Genomic DNA, 9,938 nt, shown 5'->3' with positions numbered 1-9,938 from the left:
CGCCTTGGTCCGCGAGTGCGGAGCGCTGACTGGCCTCAGAAAGGAAACGGATGCGACCTAGACGACTGCCACGAAAATGAAAGACGGGTTTGACTTTGGTTCGTTAAATGAAGCGCTTTTTCTTGTGTTTTGGTTTTTGTATTTTTGGTCTTCATATTTTTTCACTCCCCTTTTCTGTCACCCGTCAACGTCTGAACTTTCCTTCTCTCTGCCCTCCCTCTTGTTATATCTTCCTCTTTACGTCTCAATTTTCTTGCTTTCTTCTTTTCCTCTAGCCTACTTAAGGTCACCAAAGCAACGTTGGATATGAGAACAGAAAAGCAGGGAGGAGGTTATCAGTGTTTTGGGGGTCCTTGCTACCTTTTAATGTTCGTTCCACCCGCTGCTCACACAAAGATAATGAGAATCAGATCAGGCCACTTGAGCCAACTTTAATCTGCAAGCCAGCAAGCCTCCTGCTAGAGTAGTTTGACCCTGTAAGACTGATACCTCACCCAGTCACAAAACCTATACAGTGGAGAAGCCCAGTCTTTCTTTTTCTACAGAATTTAGCATAGAGAGGAACAAACAATTGAAGGGAGAAACATTTGAATCCAAGTCTAAGGGCCCAGATTTCTCAACCCAGTAAATAGCTGAATATCATCGTGTGCATAGACATAAATCTGTATCACGTAAGTAAATGCACATCGTCTTGCAGGGGTATGTGTAGCGGTGTCAGTGTGTACAAGGATTAAATTCGCATACAGCTAGACAAGCTACATATGAGTAGTGTCTATGTGACAAGTGAGCCTTCCTGCTGTCCCTTATTAAACTTTGGATAAAATGATCAAACTGGGAAGTTTGATCCTTAGTGATAAGATTGGAAACTGAAGGTTAACTGGATGTGTCATTAGTAAAGCCATTACCTGTTAAGCGGTAACCAGTAGCAGTGGATGTGAGTTAGGGCTCAGGTGAAAAACAATCCTATTCCCATGTGAGTTGGTTTCAGGGATTGGCTAGCTTTCTGTGTCTTGCTCTTTGAGAGTCTCTCTAAAAGGAACCCGCGTGAGGCGCTAATGTCTTTTTTGGTTAATTACATGTTTATTGAATTCAGATTTATTTAGCAATCACGGATAAGTCAGAGTCTGAGAGCATCTTTCCCCAATACCCTCCTTTCTCAAAGAATGCTTCAAACCACCCCCCCACCCCACCCCACCCCCGCGCGTAGTTAATTCCCTCTCCAGACTGGAAATTTAAATCCCGTCGGTAGATGGCGCACAGATCCCTTCCCCGGACGTCCTTACGTGACCTCTTTACAACAAAAAAGACTGGAGCTGAAAGAAAGGAAAAAAAATCTTTAATACTCTAGGTTCAACTCTGAACAAAGGAATTTATACCAGTCTTTCAGATTACTATTTAACTTTTTTTAATAGGCTGGATGTTAAGAGCAATCAAAATAGAAATAACAGGTTAATTTCCAGGTTGAATTCCAGGCCAACCTGGGCTCTATGGTGAGTTCAAGGCCAACCTTGAATACCTACCAAGCCCTTGTCTCAAAAAAAAAAAAAAAAATTAAGGATCAAACAATCCACTTATCCAAACAGCAGTTATCTTACCAAAATGCATACTGTAGTGTGTACAATAGTATAAAGCGCTACGGGGTTAGCTTAAAGAGAGAAAGCTATTTACATCATATCCATTAAAAATTGTGATGAATAACAGAAGACCACAGTATCTGTGACCATTCTTAACTCCTGATCACTACCATCACCACTGCCTTAATACTATTATTTATGACTCCAACCTTCTCATTTGCAATTATTCTGTTCAGTTTGGAAGTTGAGGCCAGTTTGGATTTTCTGTCAGACCAAACAGAGAACCTTTAAAGTGCTAGAACACCCTATAATAAAATTTATCTTTTCATTGTGATAGATTATTGATGCACAACCTCAGTAAAAATTAATTGCCCATCCTTCGCTGTATGGATTTGAGGGGAGGGGAAGATGCATTTGGAAAGCTAAGTAATGAGACAAACATTAAACTGACAGTAAACGTACATTACAGTCTGAATAATTGTGGATTTCCCAGTAACAGTGCACATTTTCTGTGTACTGCATACATATCTTTATTCACAAAAATTGTTCCATGTATCAGGCACTAAGAATATAAGAATGACAGGCTTTCTGCTGTTGCAGAGTTTATAACCCACGGGAGAAATTTCACCAAAGTTACTTCCTTTTTTATTTCATAATACCTAAATTTAGATAGATGTATGTGTCCCACATAAATAAGCACCACAGAAATCTGACATGACCCGCCCAATGATGAGAAAACCCTAGCACAAGATAAGCTAGGAGCAGTTTCCGTAAATACCCTTTAATACTTCAAAAAGAAGAGGGTATCTGGCAACCACAGCCAATTCCTCAACTTCTCTTTCCTTGATCTGCTGAAGTATTTTCCTTATTCACTTTATTACAGTTCTTTTGGGTGAAAACATAAATCCTTTAACAAGAGAAAGCTAAGTCCTTTCCAGACTTTGTACATAGACATTAAATTGGAACTCTCCGTTTCTAATGCAGTTTTTTAAATTTCAAAATGTTACATTGTGTTGGGAACAACAGAAGAGTAAGAATCCTTATTACTTTGAAAAAACCAATTGCTTTGATATTACACTTAAAGAACTATTTCTGGAGATAAGAAATGCACAGGGATTTTTTTTAAAACACCAGAGCCTCTTCATGTGTAAATCATTCCCTGAGAGTGATTCAGGCAGTGCTTTTATACATTCAGAAGGCAAGAGTGTCTCCACAGTAATAATTTATTAATTTGGTAGGCTGTATCCCTAATTTAATAAACAGCACCTGGAGGACTGAAAATTAATAGACGATATGTGAGACCGGTAATGTGAAAGAAGATAAATGTTAGTGGTTAGCTGATAGAAGGTTACTGAAAATGTGTCCCTGTTATATATAGGGATCCCACTGGTAGCTGTAGGTAAAATATATAATAAGTTGAAACTCCTTGATGGTGAACTGTCTGAAAAGTTGACCATTTAACTGTATGTTTATCCATCTGTGGCATCTCTTAAAGGCTACTGTGCTTTCCATCATTCTTTACATAATCTCTGATTTTTAGTAAAAGTTTGGTTTATTTTCATGTAGATATTTCATCAAATACAGTAAGGCTCTATTTTGTCTTATAAAGTAATGTAGTTTATCAGCCCAACAAACTAATGTATAGAACTCAAACTTCAATTAAAATGCAAAAAGTATTGGAAGAGGAAATTACTCCCTTCCATGTAATAGGATCAAGTATCCTTGTTGGGTTAAGCTGTTTATAGTCTGCCCAGAATAATCCACACATATATTACCCACTTTGTAGATAATCCACAATGATGCAATTTATGTGTGGGAGTTTTAAATGTAAATTTATATTAGAAAAGTTTTTTTTAAACTATACAAGATGCATATGACGCATCTACTTGTCAGTTTCCACTCGTAGCTCTTCACAGAGAAAAGTTTATATTAATCCATCCTTTCTCTTTTGGAGCTTGTTCTAAATTTTCTAAATGTTATTAAGAAAAACTTTCTAAGAAAACCTAAATTATATTGGCCAACTTGTCATCCCAGATATACAGTGCTTTGGTAAGGAGCTATGGAGCTAGGAAGCAATCTACCTGATAGGGAATAAGGACTATTCATTTACCAATGTGCTAAACTGAAAGAAATCTTAGAAGCTATTACTAATTGTGGCTCTATTAGATATCCCCTATGAAATAAAGTCAGGGAAAATTAATGAAAGACTGTTCTCTAAATAAGAATTTGGGGGAAATTTCAAATTTTAGCAAGTATACAAAAATCACTTATGAGTAGCAGTAAAACTTTATTTCTGTACAATTAGACCCCTAATGTTTATTATTCCAATCTTTTGTTTATGTTTCATGATTTTGACATATATTTTTATTATTAATTCAAGGAACTTCCGCTGAAGGTCAGCCAGTGTTCTTGGTCCTTTGAAAACAGGATAAAAGTATGGGAAGCCTCTAATGCTGTCATTTATTTCAGCACGTTTTATAACTGCTGACAGCATTGATAGGTTGCTACAACAAATGAAAGATGTCATTAAACATAAACAATAAACCTGGTTATACACTTGTATCTCTAGGAAAAAGTAATCATTACTATAAGAAAAAAAAATGGTTGAAATTATTTACTGAACTCACAAACAAGTACTGAGAACACTTCCAAATAAAAATTTACTTCCAGGGATCCAGCTCGCCAAATTTGGGATGCTTGGAACCTCAAAAGAAATCTAAAATTTCATAAGGATTCACTTTGTTTTTTCTTTCTTTCTTTATAGTAAGGATTAAACACATTGATTTACCATTGGACTATACTCCCAGCCCCATACAATGATTTTTTTTAAAAAACTAAAAATCCTTTACTCACAGAAGAATACTAGCTAATATGTACCAAAAATATCATTTTTCTCTCTCCAGTAATTTAACAAAGCGTCAATATCTGCTGAAAATATTGAGTGAAAGATTTTTTGAATACGTTATTCACAAGCTCTCAACTCATTCTACAGATATATGTAGTATTAACTACAAAAGGTGAAAGGGGCCTTTACAGGGGAGAAATCTGGACACCATCTAACCAAGGGGTCGAACGTTGCTGACAGTGGGAAAAGCTGACATCATGCACCTCTCAATGTGATGAAATAAAAAGCATCTCCAGCATCAGCAAATAGAATTCCTGCCAAACGTGCTTATCTTGAATCTGTGAGGAAGAGGTCAAATAAATCCTGATAATGGGCATTTTATATGATAATGGTCAACTCTCTTAAAAAATCAGAATCAAAAAAGCTAAAACAAAAAGTAAGGAGCTGGGGATTTGGCTCAGTGGTGCCTTGCTACCTGCCTTGCAAGAGCAAAGTCCTGAGTTCAATCTCCGGTACCAAAAAATAAAAAGGAAAAGTGAAAATACGCTCACTTTTAAAGTTGGCTGAAGAAACAAGAGAACTATATGTAACATACTTAACTGGGTTTCAAATTCAAAAACAAACACATAAAAAAAAAACCTAAAGAAAATTCCTGAGGAAGTTGGAGAAGGTTAAACGTGCGTATACTGGATGGTACAATCATGTAAAGATTCGTTCATTGCGATTATTCAGGAGACTTTCGTGGGTGTTAGGAGATACACATGAAAGTATTTAGGGAAGAGTTATGTCTACCACCTACTCTTCAAGTGAACCAATCAAAATAATAAGAAAGCAAGATATAAATATGAATTGAGGTTAAAAAAAAGATAAAGCAAAAGAATTGAGTTTATCATACTGCTCTTTCCATAGATTCATCTTTTTTTTCAAAATGCAAATTTTAAAGGGTAAACTGATCCTTGAGTCAAGACCGATTTCTGAAGTCACCACTCTGTGTTTGCTGAATAGTATTTTTAGTTTGTTAAAAAAAAATATGCTTCATGAGAACAAGAATAGGTAAAGTGGAAGATGAAAATATAATCTGAAGGACTGTGTGTTTTTTGCTACTGGGAATCGAACTCGGGACCTTCTGGGATTTTATTTTTAAAGATAAGGCAAAGGGTTAAAACTTTTCTTCTTTTCTTTTTCATTTTTTAGTTCTTTTTTTTCAATCTAAGGCCCTATGTACTTTATTATTTTCTCCTTTCTGCCAATCCCCTGATTTGCTTTAGAATTATAACAGTGTGATGGCTTTTGATTGACATTTTTTAAGTCAGCATCTTTGGTGATCTCAGCTTTTCTCCAGCAGTGAAGGACTCCAAACAGAGCAGGGCACATGACATGTTCAGCATGCCCTGCTAAATCAGTGACAATATTTTCATGGAATGTTCTTTCCAAAGTAGATGCAGTGTTTGAAAGGTTTTCTCATGAGACTACAGCAATTTAAAGGTCATTCGGTTCTACAAACTGCTTAATTAGGAATTTCTCAAAAAATATTGTGTGTTCTAGCCGGTCGTGGTGGCACATGCCTGTAATCCCAGCACTCGGGAGGCTGAGGCAGGAGGATCGCTGTGAGTTCAAGACCAGCCTGGGCTACATAGTGAGTTCCATTTCAGGCTCAACTACATAGTGAGACCCTGTCTCAAAACCAAAACAAACAAACAAACAAAATAATAATGTGTGTGTGCATGCACATACATATGTGTATTTAATAGCATTCACAAACTGCTGATATCAGCACTGCCTAACTTTGAAAGATTTCTTCCATAGCTTTCCTCACTGACAGGAAGCATAATGCACTCACTTCCCTTTCTATTGCTCAAGGGCAGCTGGATGAGTGGGACTTGGCTCATTTAGAAACCATCCAGTGCTTTTGTCCTCAGTTAATATTTTCTTTTAAGGGCACATACCTCTGACACCTGTCAGGTTGCATCTCAGAATCAGGAACAGGACCTTTGCTTGCTCAAGTACAGCTATTGCAGTATCTGAAGATTGGCCAGCACTTTTCATTAGAAAGCAGATTGAACATACTGCTCTTTAGTCTGATTTTAGGAGTAGGATCCTATGAGCACTTGTGCTGACAAGGTAGGAGACAGGTGTGGAAAGAGAAACTGAAGTAAGGACAGAGTAGTGTTCTAGGTTTCCTCTCCAAGCTTGGGTGAGAATAAACCAAGGGACTCCTTGAAATGTGCTGCTAGAGGTAGTGAAGGTCACTGAGTAAGAATAAAGAGAAAAGGAAAAACATAGGCCTTAAATAAGAGCAAACAAACAAGTTAAATCGAAACCACTTTAGGATAAAAACATTCCAAACTAGATCACAAAACTAAATAAATATGTGGGAATTTTAAATATAATAACTATTACAGAAATAATATTTTTACTCTTAAGAAAAAGGCATTTAGAGACTGCTTTTGATTTTTTATTACACAACCACAACATGGAAGCTATAATTACATTAACATAATGCATACACTTTCTTAATTAATTAATTGTTATACTGTGGTTCTTACCCAAACTGTGGTTACTCTATAAACAAAAGGCACCAGAGTGTCTTTTTTGACATTGTCAGACCTCTTAAGCTTTCTTTCAATCAAGACCCTTAATTCTCTTATACAGCTCGGTATTTAAAACCATGTACTGGCCTTATTGTGTGCCAGACATTTTGATGAGAGAGCTCACGCAATGGTCTGACTTCAGCCAAAATTACAGCTGAGCCTTGGGACGGTGATCATATACAGGTGGCAGGAGAAACATAAAGACAGTGTTCAGATCCTGTCCCAGAAAGCTCCAGGTCACTATGTCTTCCTTGACTCAACAAATTGGTACTAATTTTTTTATCTAGACACTGAAGGTTTTTATAATTTAAAAAAGGGAGAAAAAGAAGATGTTGAAATTCTTCTAATTGTAATTAAAAATAAAACAGCAATTACCATATTCATGGGTGGAATTTTTTTCTCCCTAGATTCACCAATCTGTAAAACTATTAATGAGCTATATTAGAAAAATACAAAAACAGGAAAGTAACCAGTTTCCTAACACTGTACACTGATGTAACTGATGATTGTGTGTTATGTTCCCATTATATTTGCAACTTTAAATAGAATTTGATGAAAAGATTTTTTTTCAGTGCTCTACCCCCAGCCCAGAATGATAATTTTGGTGGAGTGATGTTGGTCAAAGAAGAGATAAGATAAAAAAAGAGATAAGAAAGGAAGAAAAACTAGAAATTATATAGAGAAATACTATATAGAGAAATCTGATAAAAGGCAATGCAGAAAAATCTTACAAGTAATTTAGCTCATTTAAAGTCTTCAAGATGATATATTTCCTCCCATCAATCTGCTTGTTAAATAAGAAAAAATATGGACAAAATAATTTAGGCAGAGGGCCGGGGATTTAGCTCAGTGGTTCCGCCGCCTGCCTCACAAGCCAAGATCCCGAGTTCAGTCCCTAGTATAAAAATAAATAATAATAATATAGGCAGTTAGAATTTCACAACAATTTAGGAATGGAAAAGCAAGTACATTTATCATTACACAGGATTCTGGCATTGCAAATAATTCCATCAAGGTTAAGTTGCACAAATCATTTTTCCAGTTTAGAAAATCAGAACACTGTTGATCCTGATTTTACTCCATAGCAGTTTTTAATTTCTTCTTTTCCCCTTAACTCCAGCATTTTATCACATGGTCATTTTGAAAAACTTCTTTGTGTATTATAAGAAGCATCCTGAAAACAGATCTGCAAGTAACTGCTGAGCCTCCTTCACTTAATTTTACATGTTTGTAGTCAAGAGTTTCTTGAACTCAAATGAAGATATGTGAAAAACATTGCAAAACAGTATTCAATCCATCTTAGGGTTTTTTCTTTTCAAAAGTATTGACCTAAATATAAGTTGGCTAACTTACTCCTCACTGTCAAAGATAAAATGATTTAACTCTTGATTAGAGACAAGCACACTTGGCAAAACCAGGGAAAAGAATAATTCTAAGCCAACCACATTTCTCAGAAAGGAAGTTCTTTGACATCAGAGATTGTCTCCAATTGGCAGAGTTTCAAAACAGCAGACATTTCCAAAGTAACATGTGAAGCATCTTATTTTATTGTAGAAATAAAAAAAAAAAAGTAACTTCAGTACATTTGGTTTGTTTCTAGGATGGAATCCAGGGCCATCTACATGCTAGCCAAGAGCCTACCCTGAGCCCCACCTCAGGGCCAGAGTGGGTTTTCAGTAAGTTGATGGCACAAAGTTTATTTACATGAAAACTAAGGTGGCCCAAAAGTTACTGTTAAGCCAAAGGCAAAAGCAGTATTTTTTAAATCTCCAAATCAGTTTTCGCATTTGTTTTTCCTCCCATGCATATACCTACCCACTTTTTCTAAGAACTCATTCTCCCTCTGTGTCCGTCTCCGTCTCTCCTGTGTCTCTGTCAGCAGGTGAGACTTGCTGCACAACATGCTTGCACAATCCTGGAACCGGTGGAGCCAAATTACTTTAGATTGAAATCTCAGAAACTGTAAGTCAAAATAAACTTTTCCTCCTCTAAATTGATTTTTTTCAGATATTTTGTTGCAATGAGGAATACCTAACTAACAGTTTGGGTTCAAGGAAAACCTGAAGATTCTGTTATTTATTTGTTTGTTTGTTTGTTTGTTTTGGTACCGAGGATTGAACTCGGATCCTTGTGCTTGCAAGGTAGGCAACAGAACCACTGAGCTAAATCCCCAGCCCAAGATTCTGTTATTTAAAGATGTTTAATTTCACATGAACTTCATTCTTTGTAAGGAGTATGAGGCACCCTGGATTCAGTATGGCGGGGCAAGCTGCTCTAGATTTGAGCCCCTGGAGTTTCAAACAGAAGAAAAAAAGCTTCAAAACATAACAAATATTTTAAAGGAGGTTTTCCATCAAATGGTGCAGGTGTGGATGTAAATCCAAAATCTACTCTTTTCCCCCATAGAATGTGGGTGTGAACACACTAATTTTTTCCTCTGAACTACCCACTCCCCTTCCCTGGAGAAGGGTAGGTTAATGTGATGGGTAGAGTCTCAGTGCTTCCTGGGCTGTCCATTTCTGGTGAAAGTTTTCAGATGTTTATAGTCCCCCGCCCAAGCTCTCTTTCCTCTGTGCAGTCAGCAGCAGCCCCAGGCTTCCTTTTGCCCACGGCCCACCCCCACATGCCCCTCATATAGTATCACACACCCAGTTCCAGCACAATATGGCAGTTGCATAATGCAGCCTTGTTCACAGCAGTGTGAGAGCAGAAATGAAAGAGTCAGGCTTTGGAGGACACTTCACAACTGGAGATCCCACCTTCACTACTCATCACTTTACACTCATGCTATTTTGGTTTAACATTTCTGTGGAAAGATTATTTTTGAGTATGTATTGTATATGGTATATGTGAAAATTAGATGGTAAAAACTGAAATAGAAATATATACATGTAGATATAAATGTATACTTTTTTTTTTTTTTTTTTT

The 9,938-nt window shown here is 36.7% G+C and overlaps 1 long non-coding RNA gene across 1 annotated transcript in view; it reads left to right on the top strand.

Annotated features, from left to right (window-relative positions):
* The first annotated feature begins 36 nt into the window (after window positions 1-36).
* LOC117283851 overlaps window positions 37-9,938 on the top strand; it is a 34,688-nt gene continuing 24,786 nt past the window's right edge. The window contains exon 1 of the long non-coding RNA XR_004514883.1: window positions 37-98. This is a non-coding gene — a long non-coding RNA (uncharacterized LOC117283851). The remainder of the gene's footprint in view (window positions 99-9,938) is intronic.

This window comes from Fukomys damarensis, unplaced genomic scaffold (genome assembly GCF_012274545.1).
Source record: "Fukomys damarensis isolate Sample0158 unplaced genomic scaffold, DMR_v1.0_HiC HiC_scaffold_31, whole genome shotgun sequence".
Classification (NCBI taxonomy): Eukaryota; Metazoa; Chordata; class Mammalia; order Rodentia; family Bathyergidae; genus Fukomys; species Fukomys damarensis.
This window is presented reverse-complemented; position numbering and strand designations above follow the sequence as displayed.